General features: G+C 44.0%; 1 protein-coding gene across 3 annotated transcripts in view; it reads right to left on the bottom strand.

The window, feature by feature from the left end:
• Nucleotides 1-20,358, bottom strand: part of LOC149314271 (guanine nucleotide exchange factor for Rab-3A-like) — a 62,093-nt gene that overhangs the window by 36,924 nt on the left and 4,811 nt on the right. The gene's annotated exons all lie outside the window — the stretch shown is intronic.

Below are 20,358 nucleotides of genomic sequence, written 5' to 3' on the forward strand. Positions count from 1 at the left end.
ATGAGACCCTCTACAACTGCTACAACAATGTTCAAATTTACAATTTGTGCGAGAACAACGTCCAGCATTATAGTCCCAACAAGATAATTTTGCGTCCTTCTTGACCTGTCCTTTCTGTGGGCCCTTGAACCTAGCAAGGGTGCCCACCTCTAGCAGCCAAATTTCGTTATGGAGCAAGTCCCAACGCTCCCGTGAATTCTGCGATGCATGTTGACGAAAGGTCGCATCGTAGGCAATGGCAGCAGCATCACCTGCGAATGTCCTTGCACTCAGAACATTCAAAAAATGGCTGTCCAAATGCCAAGCACGTTCAGGGAAGGCCATGGAAACCACAGCCTTGAAGATAACAAAGCCCTCTAACCAATTGGAAAAGGTGGGCTCAGCAGGAACTGCCTTTGGCTCGTGCTTACTTGCCTTTGTTGAAGTGACAGCCACAGCATCTTTTCCTTTAGGTTGAAGAAGGGTAAAAATGTCTACATAGCAACCCTTCAGGATATTCTTGCGCACTTTCTTCGATAAATGTGCGCCAGGTGGACACTCTCCAGGAGAGCAAACAGGAAAATCCGCTGCACGCGGATCCACCCGCACACCCTGAAGACCTGGGCGCCAAGCCCTCTTTTTGATGGCCCACTTGGGCAAACCAGGAACCAAAGCATGCTCAACCCAAAAACCGTCCCTCCCAAAAGGCACCCCATGAGGATCTCCACCTTCCAGGGCAGGCTGAAGAACTCTCTCTCGACGCGCTCTGCAACGTCTCCTCTTGGCCTTGCGTTTACGTTTCTTCTCCTTCCGACGCTCAGCTGATGACATGGAGGACGAACTCGAGCTCGATGAGCTGGACGAACTGGACACCTGCCGGACGCGATGTCGCGATGAAGGAACCGATGAACTGGAGCCTTGACCGCCCGAAGATGTCGATGCAGGAACCGACGATCTGGGAACCTGACGTCCGGATAACTGAGGCTCATGTGTCGCAGATGCCGAAGAGCTGGCAAGCTGGCTAGAGGTAGTAGCTTCCTGAATGAGCTCAGCAATGGATCTTGACAGTACAGCCAAAGATTCGCCCGACAAACCAGTAGCCCCATCTGGCTGCGTCAATGTGTCTCCAGGTGGTCTAGAAGGAGGCCGATGCCTCTCTCCAGACCCACTGCTAGAGCTGGGAGAGATGTCTCTGGGACCTGTCCCAACATTTGGAGGGACCGACAATCTGAGCCGCTGCACAGCTCCTGAGCTCTGGCCCCTGCCAGTCCTGGACTTCTTAGGAGGCATTATTTAAATACTGAACAGAGGCACCACAACAAGCAATGTCCTGAAGTCTAAACAAAAGAACAAAGCTTGCAAGCAAAGTCTCATTAATAAAAGCAAGGCCTGTCAATTGCAGCACAGAGGATAGTGCCTCAAATTGATTCTAAATGGCGGATTTTCCCGCCAAAACAAAATGGCGGATTTTCCCGCCAAAACAAAATGGCGGATTTTTCCTGCCAAAACCAAAACGGCAGGTGCGCCAAAATCCCCCGAGGGGGAAGAAAAGATGGCCGCCGCGCCCGCAGGCCAGGCCTCAACCGGCCACGAGGACCCCCCCACTGGGTCCGTCGGCGACGGAGCCGCGGACCGGGGCGAATGGCCCCAGTGGAACGGGGATGGGGGAGGACCAACCGCCCCCACCACACCGCCCCACTTACCCCAGCCCAGGCCGGCTCCAAGGAAGGGAGGAAAGACTCGGGAGGAAGCTACTCCAGTCTTCCTCCCTTCCTTCTTGGCTCCGCTCCGTGCAAAGCCAAGCGCTGACTGAGGGGACAGGGCCAACAACACGGCCTAATAAAGGCCTAGGCCCCGCCCCCTCCAATGTGCAGTGCGGGGCTCCTCCTCCAGGGCAGCCCAACCAATGAGCTGCCCTGGAGGACCGGAAGTCCTGCACCACAAAGTCCGGCTCCCAGAGCGTCGCGGGGCGGAAGGGCCGCCCCTTCCGCCCCGCGCACCAATAGGGAGCCGGGCAAGCCCCAGAGCATTCTGGGGCTTGTAGTTTTCTGCCGATTCTTCGGCAAAACAGCCTGCCCCGCAGCGAGGCGGCCGTGATTTGTGAGCAACCGATAAAAGCAGCCAAGTAAACGTCCAATCCTATGCTTGTTCATTTAAGAGAACATCTCCTTGCATTGGCAAATGCTCCTTAACCACTGTATTTATGACAGGAGCAATATATGAGGAAAGCAGTGTTTGAACACAACTCTATGTTGCTGCTGTCAGCTTCCTAAGAGAATATACCAGCCACATGATATGTGTGTTTTAATATAAAATGAAGAAAGAAAGAGAAAAATGAAAAACAAAAGACCCTTTGGGAAAATGAGGTAGAAAACAAAACTTGAGCAGAAGCAGTAATCCAAAGAGACAAAGACTCAACCTCGAACCCAACCACTCTTTGCCTCAGTTTTTAATCTAGAAAATGGGAATAGGATGAATCATTTTCACAATATGAATCAAAGGCAAACCTCTGAAATTTTGTAAATCCGATTATTTTCTTATTCCCTAACCATAAATGATAGCAACATAATTATTGCACGCACACGCACACACAACACAGATAAAGAAAGCTGGATCTTCGCAACAGGGAATATGTCTGAAAAGTAGAGAATACTGCAACTGCTATCCAGCAGAAAACAAATCTTTCCATGGCCAATGGCAGTACATTTGAGGCCACACTTTTGTCAGATTATGACCAATATCTTATTAGACCAGACCCTGGAAAAAGGTCTAGAATGAGTAAGTATGTTATCTATATAACCAGCCCTGTGCCCTGACATCTCTCACAACCAGAGCAAACAGCAGAAAATTCTTCCCTGAATTTGTCAGTTCAAATTCACATGGCCTATATTTTTAACAAATAGCAGCCTATCAGTCCAGATTTATAAAAGGAGATGTTACTGGGTTTATTTTAATAAGTATGGAGCTGTACATGCAGCCGCCCAGTCTGCAGCCATATTGAGGCCGCAGCAACCTCACGCTGTGGCCCAATTCAGCTTCTGGAGGGTGCAAAAAGGAACTGCAAAAAGCATGTCCTTTTTGCGCCTCCAAAGGGCACCATAGCTGCGGCTGAATGGCTGTATGGTGCCCCTTCAGCACTGCATCATTTGGACACAGCACCAGAGGCGTCAGGGCACCCTGGGGGAGAAGTCAGGTGTGCTTCATCAAGATGCTGCACCCCTACTCTGCCCCCAGGCAGCACAAAGTGCCGGTCTGTACAGGGCCTAAATGAATATCTTGGAGGACAAGAGACTGATTTGGAAAATATGAAGAACACAACTGAAAGACAAAAAAAAAATGCATTTATAGTTCAAGACTAATATTTAATCCGGCAATCCTTGCTCTGCTGTTCCAAATTTGATTCCAAGTGAAATTGCATGCTAGGAATTTTGATTCCAAGTAAAATAGCATGCTAGGTTATAAGCAGGAACAAGGATGGAAGATGTCCAGATCATACCAAGACAGTATCAAAACCTGTGAGTCAATATTAAGGAAAACCATATACAGTGGACCCTTGTTATATGCTGGGGTTTAGTTCCAAGATCCCCCGTGGATAAAAAAACTCTGTGGATGTTCAAGTCCCATTAAATATAATGACATAGCAAAATGGTGTCCCTTATTTAAAAAAATGGATAATCAAGGTTTGATATTTGAAATTTATACTTTTTTTGAACATTTTCAAACTGTGAATGTTTAAATCCATGTATAAGAAATCTGTGTATAACAAGGGCCGGCTGTACAAGCAGACATGGATAATAGTCATGATCAATTTGGCATAAATTTAATAGCCCCAACTATTAAACTATTATTTATAAAGCTTGGCAAAGGCCCTGTATAGATGAGTGCTTTCACCAGCCTGGGCCCGAATTCGGGCTGCGCAGGGGCTGAGAATTTACACACTCAGCAACCCTACCAGGCACCCTGACCGCCATCATGGTGCACGCCATGATGATGTCCATGCAGTGCAGCACCCAGACAGGCCAGTGCCAGCATGGTGTGCAAGTGCACCAATGGCACCCCGCGCACAGCCTAAAAAGAACCTATAGGTAGCAGGTTCTTTTTAGGTCTCCATCCAGAGTAGAATGGGGCAGCAAGACTTTCTCCCAATCTGTCCAACCCCAAAGTTACTTTTTGGATTACAAATCACAATGGCCATGCAGACTGAAAAATTCTGGGAACTCTTGTCCAAAAATTAACTTTTCTACATTTGTTTAACTGCAACTAAGAGCACAGAATGCTGTGCTACTCCATGTTTTACGTTTTGACGACCTGATGTTATCAACCTGTAAATATATACAAATTCAATATATAACATTTAGCCATAGGAATAATTTGGTATTAGCAAAAAGGTATTCAGTACTTTTTTTGGTATTAACCAGATGAAACTGATACTTTGGCGCATTACAAACTGACCAAAACGGGCGGTCTCACGCCGCTGCCGGTTGCTGCATCTCGGAACCACAGCAGCCAAACCGCGCGGTTCCCGGGCGCAGCAAGAAAGAAGCACCAAAATGGTGCTTTTTCCTGCGCCCCGGAAGAGGCGCCACAAGGCGCGAGGCACGCACTTGCAGCACCACTTCTGGCACGTGATGTCCGGATGCTGCACGTCTGCGACATCAAAATGGCAGTGCCCATCTGTATGCGGCACCGCCATTTTGACGTACTCGTTACGCGCGAGGGGCAAGTCAAGAAGTGCTGCCCCTCGCGCGTAACGACGGCACCACATGGGTCTGTCCGGAACACGCCAAAGTAACCTTTTTTTGTGGCTGGCCATACTAAATCCCTACAAAATGTTATTGAAAATTTGAAAAAATTACTTCCTTCCCTCCTAAAAGTTTAACCACCTTAGCCATACTAGCATTAACCAAACTGAGGTTAACCAGGCAAGATTGCCAGAACCTGAAGCAGAAATGCTCCATGCTATCAGGAACCCCAATCCTGCAGCAGGAAATTCACTCCAGGAGAGAATGGGGCTGCAAGTCTGAGATTACAATACAATATTATCAGATAATGGGATGAATTTTGGTAGATGAGATGACACTTTAAGACCTCAACTTCAAAATGTCCCATAGGATCCCTGGGTACATGTGCATGATTGTGCACACACATACTCACATAGGCTTTGCTCTTTTCCCAATTAAGAATGGTAAGAAAGCAAAGTGCTAGAACAAGACTATACAGAATTGTAAACCTTCTTATTTGGAACTAGAGTACCTAATAGATTCCTGGAACAGATTTCTAATCCATTTTGTGTGTATGTGCCATCAAGTTGCCTGTCAATTTATGGTGACTCCATAAATTTCACAGGGTTTTCTTAGGCAAGGTGGTGGTTTTGCCTGTTCCTTCATTTGAAATATAGCCTACATTTTACTCAACCAAAAACCAAGACTGCTGCAAGTTCATTTTAGAAAAGTTTACAGAGGCAATAGTTTTGAGGGGAGGAAAAGTTATCAAGAAGGGACATTTAAGACAAAAAAAAACAAAAACAAAATGTAGGCATCCCCCATTCAATTATTTAGTTCAACTAGCCCTATTTAGATGATTTTGCTGAGACAGAAAAACTTTGCCTGAGTATAAGCCACAGAAGTCTTGCGCAACTAGTAGAACCCTCAAGCAGAATTTCTAAGAGAAAAATGCAGTTCCTTAAGTTAACATTTTTAAACTGCAGACTGCCACAGGGGGAAAGAAACTTTCACACCAAAACAAAAGGTAAAACAAAACAAAACAAAAACAATCCATCAACCTTAAAAGACTCAACGTGGGCCCCATTCCCACTGGCTTATAATTGTTCCCTCTTCTCTATCTTCTCCTTCTTCTTCACTTCTTTCTTCTTCTTGGTCACTCCTTCGCTCTCCTTCTTCTAACTGGAATTCGAATCTGATTTGATTTATCCTGAAAACCCCAAATTATTGGTCGATAAACTGGTTTTTAAAAAAAGTGGCTTTTTAGCGAGTTTTCCTGTGCCTCCCGAGTCTGATTCGCGGCATACGAATGGGAACGAAAGGGTGTCTGATTCGGGAACTTGGGGATGGGAGAAGCAGTGCTCAAGGGGCTGGCCTGGGGGTGTCACCCGCTTGTTCTCTTTCCTGCATTGCCAGTGCCATTTTCTTCCATTCGCATAGCCTTTCCTCTGGTGGAGTGGGAAGCAGGGTAAGGCAATCACGCTACATTGAGCTCCAAATGCAGTAAACACATTATGCCCCCTGCAACTTCCCCCCTGCTCCACATTCATAGACCAACGTGTGAGGAGAGCCATTGAACACCATTTTAACTATTCTTTTCTCTTTTTTTTTTCCTTTTTTTGCCTCTGCCTGAGCACCTGAGCAGCAGATGGGCTTTGCAGTACATGCCTGCTTGATCGCCCCCCCCAGACAGCCCAAGGAGCAATGGGGGAGGCAAAGGGATTTGGGGGAATGGAGGCTCCTTCTCATTTTCCCAGAGGGAGTCTGGGGAGACACAGAAGAGCCTCAGAGGCAAAGGGGTTTAGGGTGAATAGAGGCTCCTTCTCTCTTTCCCAGAGGAACTATGGGGAGACACAGAAGAGCCTCAGATACAAAGGGGTTTAGGGAGAATAGAGGCTCCTTCTCGCTTTCCCAGATGGACTGTTCTTCCTTTCCCGGAGGGGAAAAGTGCCTAAGCGACTGATTGACTGTGACGTCAAGCGCTTAAGCGCTTGATTGACAGCTGCTTTTAAAAAAAAGAGGTTCCGGAAGGGCAATGGGAACGGGGAGCAAAAAAGTCCGCTTCAAATTACCACAGGGAAAATACCAATGGGAATGAAAACAGGGGTAAAAAAAACCCGGGTCTGTTTGCACCCATTTTTAATGGGAATGATGGGTCAGATTCGAGTCAGAATCCAAGTCAGAATCGCAGCGAAATACGCCACTTTTTTTGTCAGGTGAGAATGGGGCCCATATGAGTCCTACAAAGGTCCAAAACACACTGCAGACATAATCTAGTTTGCAACCAGTTTAACTGACCTGGTGTAGTGCTGGAGAATTTTGAAAACTGTAGTTTTGTGAGACTTTTAGCCTTCTCTGGGGCTATGCAGACAACCCCGAAGGAGCAGCCTCCAGCCACCCCTTTTACAGCCAGATCGAGGCAACCACATTCCATGGCCTTAATCTGGCTTTTACGAGGCGCAAAAAGGACCTGCAAAAAGTGGCTCCTTTTTGTGCCCTGCAAAGGGCATGACAGCCGTGGCACCACAGCTTGACGGCACTCCTTCGGCGTTGCGTCATGTCCACAGCATCGCGTCACACCACCCTGGGTGTAGATGCTACCCTTAACCCGGCCCAAACTGCCAGCCTGCACAGGGCCTTTGTCAAAGAGCTCTGGTGCCACAACAAACTATAATTTCCAGGATTCCCTAGCACTTAGCCAGGACAGTTAAAGCAGTCTCAAACTGGATTATTTCTGCAGTGTGTTTTGGACCAAAATTACAGAACTTTGTTATCACTAAGTATCATGGCTCCATCCCACAGATGCCTGGGATTTCTAGGCTGGTGAGATACATAGCATTCTCTTTGTTAGGCAACTGCTTTAATTCTATAGTTCAGAGGAATGCACTAGGCAAATTCTACAGGATTTTGTAGGATAAAGCCATGAAAGTCAAATTGGTCTCAATCTGCTATTGCTGTGTCATGTAGATTTTGTTTCTTGCTTCACATTGGGCCCCTGTCTCATTCCTCTTCCAAGGCTTCCATTTTGACTTGCAAACATGCATACGACAAGACAGAATTAAAAGGGGGCAGGGAAATAAGTAGACATTGCCAAAAAGCCCATTAGTCTACTTTCTCTGAAATTAAATTAAGAATTGTTGAAAACTTCTTTTAAAAAAAGAATGGTAATGGGAGGGGAGGGGAGGGGAGGAGAATCTCAAAGAAATAAAGTCTGCCAGGAAGGCTAGAACTCATCTCAGTACAGAGAAAAGTCACATATTTACAAGAAATGCCTGGGATTAGGCAGAAAAAAAATGTTCAACTAAACATAAATTGCTTGCACTGCAGCAAAATTATACAACCTTATTTGCTGTTTTGGTGTAGTAAAGGCAAAGGAATTCTCAGTGAAGAAATGAGCCTGGGTAACATTGCCTCAAACTGCAGGAGGGTCTCAAGATATGACTTTCTGCATGCAGAAAATCATATCTTGGGGAGAAAGGTTCTAACCTCTTTGCCTGAAATCTAGTTTTCTTATATGTGGGGAACCTTTTTTGTATAGAGAAGCACCTGATCATGGTAGGTCCACCTGTCTGGGAGGATTGCCAAAGGCTAGACACAGGTTTCCCAACTCCAGTGAAAAATAGAACAAAGAACTATCAAAATTGCTTAGATAAGGGAAGTAATGGCTCTTTAGTTGCAGTTCTCTGTAAAGGTCTCAGGTATCATAAATATGTTCCATTAATCTGATTGTCTGAAAGGTTATAACCAGCAGTATAGTGGTCTGTTTGGAAGTGCAGGCCAGGGACGTAGCTGGGGGGGGGGGGGTCCATGGAGCCCCCTTCCGTTTAGGGTTGCCATAATTCTGGACCTCCAAACTGGGACAAATGTAGGACAAAAGTAGGACAAAATTTTCAAATGTAGGACACATTTTTTTAAAAAAATGGAGGACACGCAAAAAAAATGATGATTTTTTAAAAAATGTTAATATAAATGCATGTTTCTTAGGCATGATCAAAATGGAGGACATTTTGGCATTGTTCCTAGACAGATGGCAGAAATGTACTTCCCTTTTTGGCTAACCTCCAACCCCCCCCATTCCAAACAGCATATTTGGGCATTGAAGAGGAGGAAGAGTGGAAAAGGCAGAGGAGGAGGAAGAGGAGAAGAAGAAGAGGAGGAGGAAGAAGGGGAGGAAGAGGAGGAGGAGAAGAAGAGATGGAGAAGAAGAGGAGAAAGAAGATGAAGAAGAGGAGGAAAAGGAGGAAGAAGGAAGAGGAAGAAGGGGAGGAAGAAGGGGAGGAGGAGAAGAAGAGATGGAGAAGAAGAGGAGGAGAAAGAAGATGAAGAAGAGGAGGAAAGGGAGGAAGAAGGAAGAGGAAGAAGGGGAGGAAGAAGGGGAGGAAGAGGAGGAGGAGAAGAAGAGATGGAGAAGAAGAGGAGGAGGAAGAAGATGAAGAAGAGCAGGAAAAGGAGGAAGAAGGAAGAGGAAGAAGGGGAGGAAGAAGAGGAGGAGGAGAGGAGGAAGAAGAAGAGGAAGAAAAAGATGAAGAAGAAGGGGAGGAAGAGGAGGAGAAAGAAGAAGAGGAGGAGGAGGAAGAAGGGGAGGAAGAGGAGGAGAAAGAAGAAGAAGAGGAGGAGGAAGAAGGGGAGGAAGAAAAGGAGGCAGAAGAAGAGGAGGAGGAGAAAGAGGAAAGGCTCTTTCCCCTGCCTGGCTGCCTCCGTCGCCAACGGAGGAAGCCAGGCAAGGGAATGGGGCCTCGCTGAAGCCAAGCCCCAAACCTCTGCCTGGCTGCCTTCGTCGCCGTTTTGCCCCCACCCCCGGGATTCCCCCCCCCCAGAGACGGAGGCAGCCAGGCAGAGGTTTGGGGCTTGGCTTCAGCCGTCCTCCAAGCCCCAGCCAAGCCTGGAGGGCTCCGCGATCGCGGAGGAGCCCCCAGGACATGGCTGGGGCTTGGAAGACAGACGTCCTCCAAGCCCCAGCCAAGCCTGGAGGACTCCGCAATCGCGGAGGAGCCCCCTGGGCATGGCTGGGGCTTGGAAGACAGACGTCCTCCAAGCCCCAGCCAAGCCTGCAGGACTCGCTGGGGGGGGGAGTCCCAGGGGCGGGGCCAAACCGGGGCGGGACCGTGCGGACCCGCCCCAAATCAGGAAAGTCCCGCCCCCAGGCGGGATATGGGAAGCCTACTTCCATTAGATACAATGAATGGTGCATGCTGCCGCGCCACCACACCCAAGCCTCATTAAAATGGTGGCACTTAGTCTGGATCCCCCCCCCCTTCTCAAAATCCTGGCTACGTCCCTGTGCAGGCCATCACCAGGATAGTCTCTATAGCAAAGCAAGACCTGCCACTGAGAGGCCAAAAGAGCACAGGGCTGTATTATTCTAAAACAATTTCTGGCAGTTTTAATCTTTATCAGGAACAAGCATTTTGCTTTTATGAAGAACAAATCTTTTGCAAGGAATCCCCTAATACTTTGGATTGTAACAGTGAGAGCTGGTAAAAATACATCCAACTGACTTCATCAATCGGGGGGAGGGGGGGAAATTGAGGGTTTAAAGAGTCAATATCTGGGGGAAATCACATGATCAAGGTGAAGATTTCACACACATCGTGATTAAAGAGCACTTATCCCAGAAATAACCAGGGAATAACCAGCAACAAATCATTCACGGGATTTCCCCATGAATGATTTGTTACTCATTGGTTATTCCCAGTATAAGTGATCTTTAATCGTAACACCATGTAAAATCTTCACTGTGATTGAGCCATTTCCCCAGGATATTGACTCCTTAAACCTCCGATTTTCACTGTTTGATAAAGTTCATTGCTGAGGAAATCTATAATTACTGTAAATACTGCAGCTGAACTCACAGGACAGTGAGATGACGATGCCACAGTCAGATGATGCCATGATTCCTGTTAATCAAAAAGTCTCAAGGACTTGACCCTCTGACCCTTGATTCCCCTATACCTCTGGTTATGGTGGCAAATTAACAGCAAAACCAGTATGCATCAGACTAATTCAAGATGCTACTGAACTCAATGTACTCTTATGCCTACTTCAGATTGAGAGTATTATGGCAAAGGACAGCAGCAAATGATAAATATTTTTATTTGGGATGCAAGAATACCCAGAGTAGATTATCAGACCATGCAGAAGAAAGTGGAATAAAACATAATTGGATAACAAGCAGTCTCAAAGTTGTTAACTTATGAAGCTGCCCAATAAGTACTGTAAAAGGTTTGAATTGATGTTGACATTTCTGTACAGATCAGAACAGCAAAATATTAAGAATTCAATTAGAAAGATTTCTAACAGATCAGTGGTGAGGGGAGGGAGGGAGATAGTGTGGCAAGTTCATTCAAAGATACAGCCATGTAAGTCAACAGAATCAGTATGTAAAGAAATGTTGTAGCACCTTTGAGATTAATTGAAAGAAAGAAGTTGGCAGCATGAGCTTTTGTAGATTTAAGTCTAAGAGTTAATTCCATCTCTTAGTTGGAATGTAAGGGTTTAGGGGATGGTGAATATTTTAAGTGCAAACCGCCACAAATGTCTAAGATAAACTGGAGTGTTTTTAGGGGGGAAACTACAATGAGTGAGTTGGAGTGAACATTACACTGTGACAATTGTGACCTTTCATAACTTGTTGGACGGCATCTCCCAGCATCCTTCATCATTGGCAATGCTGTCTATGGCTGATCGACGATGATGCTGCAACATCATCTCCATCAGTCACAGGTGTGATGAATGTCACAAGTTATCAGTTCCTGCTCTATGGAACAGATTATCCACTCTTGTTCTATGGAAATGATGTGTATAACTATATCACAGATGAAGCGGCCAAACCTACCTGCCATACTGCCACAGAATGAGTAGACTTGGTGGCTTGGATCTGGAGAAAGGGCAGTGGAAGAGAGTTGATAAAAGTCAGCTGTCCCACTCCTCTTTCTCCCAGTAGCTTCCACAAGCCTCTCCCAGGGATCAGGAAGCCTCTTCAAAAGGAGTTAGATTGTGCTAATGGTCTGAGAGGGAAAGGGGATTGCTGAAATACTGGAATTACTCATGGAAGTTTCCCTTTCCCCAATTTCAGCAATCCCTCCTTTACTCTCCGTTTCCCACAGAACAATCCACCCTATTCAGGATGGCAATTTTAGGGGAGAAGGAGGGAGTCAGAAATTCACATTGATTAAGGCATCTTTGAATCCAAGCCAGCATGCTTTGCAGATTTCTATTCTGCCCAGTTAAAGACTTGAGAAAGGCTTGTTCCAAATAATCAATGAGTGGGCTGTAACTTCATTCTATTACCACATGTCCAGGATTATATTGGAACTATCAAGAAAAAAAGTAACCAAGGAATCCCTAACACAGAGAAATCAGAGGACACCAACAGAATTTACAAGCATGCCAAGGTTGACCCACTTAGCAAATCTTCATTAAGAAAGATGAGAAACAAGGTTTACTTGCCCTGAAAATTGGGTGCACTCTATGGAGTTTATCAAATGGGAGGAATTTCTCTTAAATTCAAATGAAAAGAAAGTGGGGCCAGAACGCATTCACTTAAAGTCGCTAGATTCGCGCAATTACGTGAATACGCATTGCATTCGAACTGGCTCCCCAATGCCCGAAAATAGCATGCCATTGCCCGAATTTGCATGTGGCAGTCTATCACGCAATAACATGAAACCACATGATTGCATTCAGACTGACTTCCCATTGCACAAATTTGTGTGTAGTGGGTTATCACGCAACAACGTTTAAACCCCATGATTGCATTCAGATTGCCATTGGATTATACTTCCAATTCCCCTTGTCTGATAAACTCCTATGACTTCCTTGTCTATTGCAGCTTCCAATCTCCAATACAAATTACTAGCAGCAGGTTATTACTACTGCTACTACAACTACAACTACTTTACAGCAAAGCTACCACAATTAGATATATCTAACAGTGTATATTCTTTTAAAAACATCACCAGGTAACTTCATCTAGAAAGCTTCCCCTGTGGCAAGTATAGCACTGCTGCATTAAAACTCACAGAAATAAGGGGAATCGCAACACATAGCTCTAATTATGTCTGTCACAGTAGCTGCTTTGGATGATGCCATATGATCAGACACTGGAAGAATAGAGATGAAACAGCAAGTGTCAGTTCCTTTATGGCTTTTACAGATGTCAGATGTGCTGAACCAGCATTCCGAACTCCTTTTTATAAAAAAAAGATCTCCCATTTGGAAAGATGCTTAGATAATTATTTCAATACTAAAATGAAGCAGCAGAGTCAGCAACAGAGCATGCCCAAGATTATGTGGCTAGTTCATGGCAGAGTTGGAATTTGTACCTTGACTTTTAAGGTTCAAAGAACCAAAATACCTTAAAGTGCTCTGCTGAGTCAGTTTTCCCGCTGGCTGGGTAGAGAAATACCATGTTTCAGCATTAAATCATATGAGGCAAAGATTTCTTATTCCAGGGTCAGGGCTGGTTTGAGACATTTTGTAGCCCAAGGAAGAACAACTAAGAGGCTGTCTCACCAGCACCATTCAAGTGGCTGTGTAGTATTCAAATCCAAGTAAGTTATTGTGGCACATGAGGCAGAAAATCTCACAAGCAAATCTTCTCATCCTTGGTAATAAATATACAACATAACAACTGAATTTCTCTGCCCTCCATCTATATCTAGCTGCACCTTAGACAAATAGACTTCTAAATTTTCAAGAGTTTTTGTGTGTACATGTGTATTTTCAAAATGGAGATGCAAAGTTTACTAGTTTTTATTGCTTTCTTTGTTCTCAAGACTATGAGGGTATATCTTAGTCAGACTACTTTGCCCACCCTTCGTCTCAAAATAGCTCAGCATTAACATGTAGAGTTCATGGCATCGAGTATGTCATGATTGATTGGTTACAGATTAAGATGCCTGTGGTCTTGGAAGCATGCACAGATATTTGTGTGCATTTTGGTTCACTAAGGTGGGATACAGACCACCCAAAAAGGGCGGTCTGCCGGCGCCTCCTTTTCCGCCGGTGGGAAGCCACAGCAGATAAACCGCGCAGTTTCCCACCGGCAAAAAAAGAACTCGCAAAAAGCGTGTTCTTTTTCTGGCGCACTTGTGATGCCCAAGTGCGCCAATGGCGCACTTGGGATGTCACAAGTGTGCCATGATGTGCGGACGCTAAGCATCGGTCGCGTCAAAACCACGGCACCCATGTGTATAGGGCACCGCCATTTTGATGTACGGAATACGTACTAGTGTTAGGGAGCGTCTGCATGGTGTGCGCTCCCTAACCCTAGTACCACCACCGCCATGCCACATTTTCCCCGTCTGTACCAGGCCTAACAAAGATAGACAATACAAAGACTCTTAAATTCTGCAGCCTCAGGCAGCTGCCTCACAGTACCTGATAGTAGCTGATTGTCTGGGTTCAAACTCCCAAGATTTATACTCTCTTCAGTACATAAAACTGCCAATGCAGGGTCATTTTTCAGTTTTGAGAAAAGGCAATATAACAAGTCTAAAATTGGACTCAAACTTTAGACACCCTTCATAGGAATAAAGAGCACAAAAAAGGAACTAGAAGAGTACTGCCAATCACTTTCACTGGCCTGCCTGAAAAGGGCCTTTGTCAGCATCAGTTTCCTGTGAACAGAAGAACTGCCAAGTAAGCAAAATAGCTGAGGTCCTAAATCACTTCCTATAGAAAAACTAGAAGAGGGTGGTTTATATCTAAAGTCTTCCTCTCGTGTATTTCTTCACTGCCAATTCTCTGGGAATACTTAAAAACTGCTTCCTATCAACCACTGCTGCCACCTCCTCAGTTAGGCATCCATCCCACTGTACTAAAAACTATGAGGTGTCCATTTGCTCAAACAGAAAGCAGGTGCCCTTCCACAAATACGCAAAATATTTTATTAGAAACAGTTCCTTCATCTAACCACCTTGCCAAAATAGAAAAGCAGGAGTCTGAAAATGTAAGATGGCCCTGGTGAGTTTGTCTTCAAGTACTAATTTTAAAAATATTATGGTTGTTTTCTGGCAGCAAAACAATGATTCTAATTGTATGTCAAATTATTTTAATGTGTTCTATGTTTATGTGTTTTAAATTATGTGTTTAAATTGTTTTATGTGTTTTAATCTATGCCATACCACACCACAAGCCTTGGGGAAAGGTGGGTAAGAAAGAAGAAGAGGAAGAAGAGGCAAGTGGAGGAAACTTTTGTTGTTGTTGTTGTGTGTCTTCAAGTCAAGTTATTATGGTGATCCTAAGACAAATTTATCATATGGCTTTCTTCACAAGTTTCTTCAGAGGTGATTTGCCACTGCCATCCTCTGAAACTAAGAGAGCATGACTTGCCCAAAGTCATCCAGTGACTTTCCATGGCCGAGCGGAAATTCAAACCCTAGTCTCCAGAGTTATAGTCCAGCACTCATACAACTACATCATGCTGGCTCAGTTAGTTTATTATGAAAAACCCTATGTGAATTTAAAAAAACTTAACCTTCACAGGTATCTGTGAGTCAGTGGCTCTTTACGTAATAAGGAACAGATCCAGCATTCATTTTTCTGTACTTTCACAACCGGGGGCCCATTCACACTACACTGTTATAATGCTACTATTCCACTTTAATTGCCCTGATTCCATCATATGTAATTCTGGGATTTGTAGTCTGATGAGGCACCAGAGGGGCTCTCTGGATGAGAATTCAATACACATGTCCCTACACTGCATGTCCCAGCATTCCTCAAAACAGAATCATGGCAGTTAAAGTGAAATCATAGCATTATATTTGTGTAGTGGGAATGGGCCCAAGGTTCTTATTTCTCTCTCTTTCCCAATGAATGTATACAGTACCTGTTTTCTTTCTTCAGGTCTCTGTTCCATCATCCTCTTATCACCTTAAAGCTAGCTATTCTCTCATATCTACCTCTTATTTTAGAAATATGGTAACCAGTTTGTCTATCCACAGGTCATAGGTTTTTCCAGCCTAGTCCTGTCAACAGTGACTGGCTATGGCTCTCCAGTATTTCAGGAAAAAGCCTTTCACAGCTGTAGCTAGAGGTGGCAAAGACTGAAGCCAGGATCTTCTACATGCAACACCTGTGCCCCACCACACTAGGCAAGTGGATCAAAACTACTCTATGGTGCTGCCCCTCAGTTGCAATCCTACTATGTAACATGTACCATATCCCAAGGTTGCAGGCTTTTCAGGTTAATTCCTCCAATACCTATCCCAGTTCCAAGTACCAGCCAGTTTCCCAAACTGTTGTTTGAAATGGTTGATCGTGACAGCAGTCTGTGAGCCTGCTGCCAACTGGAAGGAATCAAGCTAAAGATGGGGGCTTAGAATTACGTATCATCCTAGTGCTACCGTCACTCTGGATCAGAGCTTACAGAGCTTGGTTGGTCTACTGTGCAGCAGTTAACAACAACATAAGCAAGTCTGCCATAAGTGCTGAAAATTCATGTCATGAACAATCAAATATGAGCCCAAATCCAACCTTTGAAGCCTAGTAGTGCCAGTTCCAAAATGTTTCCAAGGTGCGGCAGATTGGCACATTAAAAAATGACATCTGCAGTACACTCCCAGTTGTAGGATGTCTTGGGACAAGCAGTTGTGGCAGGACCCCCGAAAAACACAGTGGAAGAGCACTGTGGCCATCATTCCCAGTACAGATCTGCTGCCAAAGTAGGTTAGCATCATCATAGTTACAATGACAATGCATGGTCTTGTCCCCCACTTTTTTTTGACTGACCTCTGGCCATGCTAGCTGGGGGATTCAGTTTGATGTAATCCAAAGAGGCAATTTCCCCAAAGTCTGGTCTGGAATAGGGTTGCCACTTGCTTATTTTTTCAAAAACTGTCTCTATTTAATATTTAAAATGTAGCATTCCTTTTCAAAAAGATGTGCCATGACTGCAAAAATAAAATCTCTTCCCAATTTAAACATTTAATAAACTGTAAGAATACTGTAGTCAAATTTTGACATGTATCAAAATTTTCTTCTTAAAATTCACATCTTCTTAATAGTGTCACAAATGTGTTCTTCATAGTGAAGCTTTTCAGGTCACACATCTAATCTAGATGTAACTTCACACCATGATTCTGTGGCAGGGATGCTTCTCTTGCATAATGCACAGGGAATCCTGCATTGAGTCAGGATTAGATGACCTACAAGGTCTCTTCAAACTATGATTTATTTCACAGATTTGGATAAGGATGCCAGAGAGTTCTTTGCCAACTAGAAAGTTCTAGTTTGAGAGAGAGAGAGAAAGAGAGATCCTGTGGAGTGGAGAAGATGAAGGAAAATGGGCCGGATCTACATGTCACTACAAGAGATCTTCTAGTTTCTTGTAGAATTGCTCTGAAAGAACAGTCTCCTATACAAAATACCTACAAATAATTTCCAGTGAAATCCTACATATGTACCATATTTTACACATGTATTATAGGCCATCCCAAAAGGTTTCACATTTTTCTCAATCAACATTATCATTGAGAAGTTAGGAACAAAAATATACCCTTGCCAATCAAGAGATAAGCTAGCCTATCTTTGTCATTCTGCTATATCTTGCATTCCAGAAAAACAGACACAATCTAAATTTCAGACTGTAATGCATTTCCTTATTTCATTCACCTGGAGATACATGTTACTAGCCAGGAAATTGCAGAACATCATAATTTCTCCTATACAAATTTACAAAGACTAAATGAATCCCTTGGAGAAGAGAGATGCATTACAGCATTAGGACCAATTCTTAGAGCAGGAATAATGCCCAGAAAGATCTATTCATAGGGCTCCTTGCTTCACTTTAGATGGGTAATGATAGCATTTCTCAAATTTACACATTCAGAATCTTGCTTTCTTGTTGTATTTTGTTCGAATTGTCACAGAAGTTTAATACAAAAAATAGTTGGTTCATAATGGGAAACTTTTGGTTAAACCAACTAAAATGAGCACTGTGACAGAAACATGACTAACTAGATGTATAAAACAAATTTGTGACAAGATCTCCTTTCCTCCTCAATATCTGCCATTATATTTTTATATAATATAAAAAATAATATTATATGGGGGGGGGGGAAATACGCACACATCTACACAGATGCACACCTCACCAATAGACTATGGAACAAACTATCCAGCTAGAGGCAGATCTTGATTATAACATGTTGAGGTTGCATTGCTGGACCCACAATGTAAATTAAGACTGAAGTAAATGAAGGGAGACAGTTGTTTAAGCATTCACTGAAGACCAGGGCGATATATTCCAACAAAGCTGAAGTAGCCACAAAGTTAGAAATTCTACTCAACCTGCTACCAATTTTAAAGAGGTTTAAGGCATAAAACATCAGAGCGTACGTTTTCAAGACTAGAAAAAGCTCTTATTTCCAGATGATGACTACAGTTGTTCACCCACACGCACACCTAAACAAACAGAGGAAACCAATTCCAGTCACACCCAGACTCCAAGATTCCAGTTTCTTCATCCCCCTTCTCTGCAGGTAAAGGAAACCTCGTCCTCCAAGACAGGATTACAGTTTTTTCCTCCACCACATACACATCTTAAATAGGGAAGGGAAGCACCTTCATCCAGACAACAGCAGGATTAGAGTTTCTTCCTCCCCCTCATGCTCCTCCTGAGCAGGCAAACAGAATCCCTTCTTTCCAGCAATGCCATGGGCCTCATTCCCACTTGATTCGGTTTCCACGGATTTGGGTAACCAATCCAAACTGATGAACCGGTTCTGCGGCAGAGCATAGTTACCATTATATTTGTGCCAGAAGGAGGCCAGGGAAAAGGAGAAGGCCAGGACAGAAGGAGGCGAGGAGGCCAGGAAAGATTGGGATGGAAAGGCCAGGGAAGTTGGGGACTGCCGGGGCAGGGAGGCCAAGGAAGCCAGGGACTGCTGGGGATGATTCAAATCTGCATGGTTCCCACATGGGCTGAATCAATTTATTTCAAAATAAATTGATTCAGCCCAAAAGAAGCAGAAAGAAACCAGTGTCAAAAAGACAGGGGTTAAATGAGTCAAAAGCATGGCCCCCTTTTTGAATCGCTTCAGCAATTCGAATTAAGTGGGAACCATGCTCTTTTAAACAGGTTCATACCGAATCATGATCCGGTTTAAAAGGTAGTGGGATAGAGGCTATGATCTCAGTTATTTTTTCCAGCTCCCCACTCCCACAACCTTGACAGGTAAAAGAAACACAAGTCTATTCAGCTTCTGTTACCACTCAAAACTCCACACCAAAACACTAAATAGCCTAATTGTCTCTTTTTGCTCTTCCACCTCACTCAAAAGCATAAGTACACTGGGAAAACTATGTGTTGTGGTAGACATTTTATTTATTTATTCCTGGAGAGATGTGGTATATTTGAAATGTCATAAATTGGAACACAAATTGAGACTTACCTGCGTATGGAATCCTCATACTTCAAAATAGCAACTGCTTAATACCAGAACCTTGGGCATAGGATTTCTGAAGTAAACAACCCACTCTTCCACAATATCTGGTTGTCACAAGATAGAGACCAGGGGTGTGAATTGTGTGGCCCTCCAGATGCTAATAAACTCTTTTCTGTATAGTACAGACAGTATAGTATAGACATAGTATAATACAGGCTATTATAGTATAGACAATGGTGAAGAATGCTGGGAGCTACAGCTCTAGAACATCTGGAGGGCTGCACAGTTCCACCCCGGAATGAAATGGGCTGTTCTAATGTTCAAGACATCAAAATTAATAATGTAAACAATAAAACCAAGGTGACAATTAAATCAAGGTCACATGCCTCATAAACATATCAACTCCAAAGCTTTTCAAGGAAAAGTACATTCACACCTCCGTCTACTGCTTTCTTCCTGCACCAAACCTGACGGCTATCTTCCATTTAAAAAAGCAATGCTCAGACAAAATAGAAGCAGGAGCCTAGGCTCCAAAGGGGGAGACAGGGATATTCAAAGTTTTCCATTTTGTCTCTGTAGCAGACTTGACTACTTTCACTCTCTATTTGCAATTTGGAGCATCATGGACAGAGTATAGTAAAGGTATTATAATTCCAGTTAGCATGGCCACTGGCTGTGTTGGCTGGGGGATTCCAGTGAGTTGTAATCTTTAAAAACTAACCTTTCCAAGTTGTTATCAAAGGTACAAGAGTGCCAAAGTTGTTCCCTCCTAGAAGCAAACATGTCATTGTATAAAATCAAACCTTGTTATCTATGGATTAAACCATACTACAATTAGGTCCTTCAAAGACAAGAGAACTGGGGTTTCCTCTCATGCCAAGTCAGGACTTGTTCTTAGTATAAAAAATTTAACATCCCCCCCCCCCCCCCAACATCATTAAAATTCCAGGATGGTCCTTTCCAGACAAAGACCATTTGTACTCAGCTACACTTCCATAGTGCCTTTTAGCCTCATATGCACTAGTTGAACCACAGACCAAACGAATGCAGTTCATTTGCAATGAAAAACAGACATGCAATCTAAGGCATAACCTTCAGTAACATCAGTTCTGTGGACAGGATGATTTCAAGGCATCCACCATGTGGAAAATGGCTTCAAACAAAACTCAGCAGCACATCCTTCCTAGGATTTCTTCTATTTGAGATCAAAGGAGAGTAATTTCTCCTCCTCAGAACTTTACCTAACCAGTTTTTAAATGAAGTTC

This window comes from Sceloporus occidentalis, unplaced genomic scaffold (assembly GCF_023333645.1).
Source record: "Sceloporus occidentalis isolate IW3139 unplaced genomic scaffold, rSceOcc1.0.p SCAF_4, whole genome shotgun sequence".
NCBI classification, from domain to species: domain Eukaryota; kingdom Metazoa; phylum Chordata; class Lepidosauria; order Squamata; family Phrynosomatidae; genus Sceloporus; species Sceloporus occidentalis.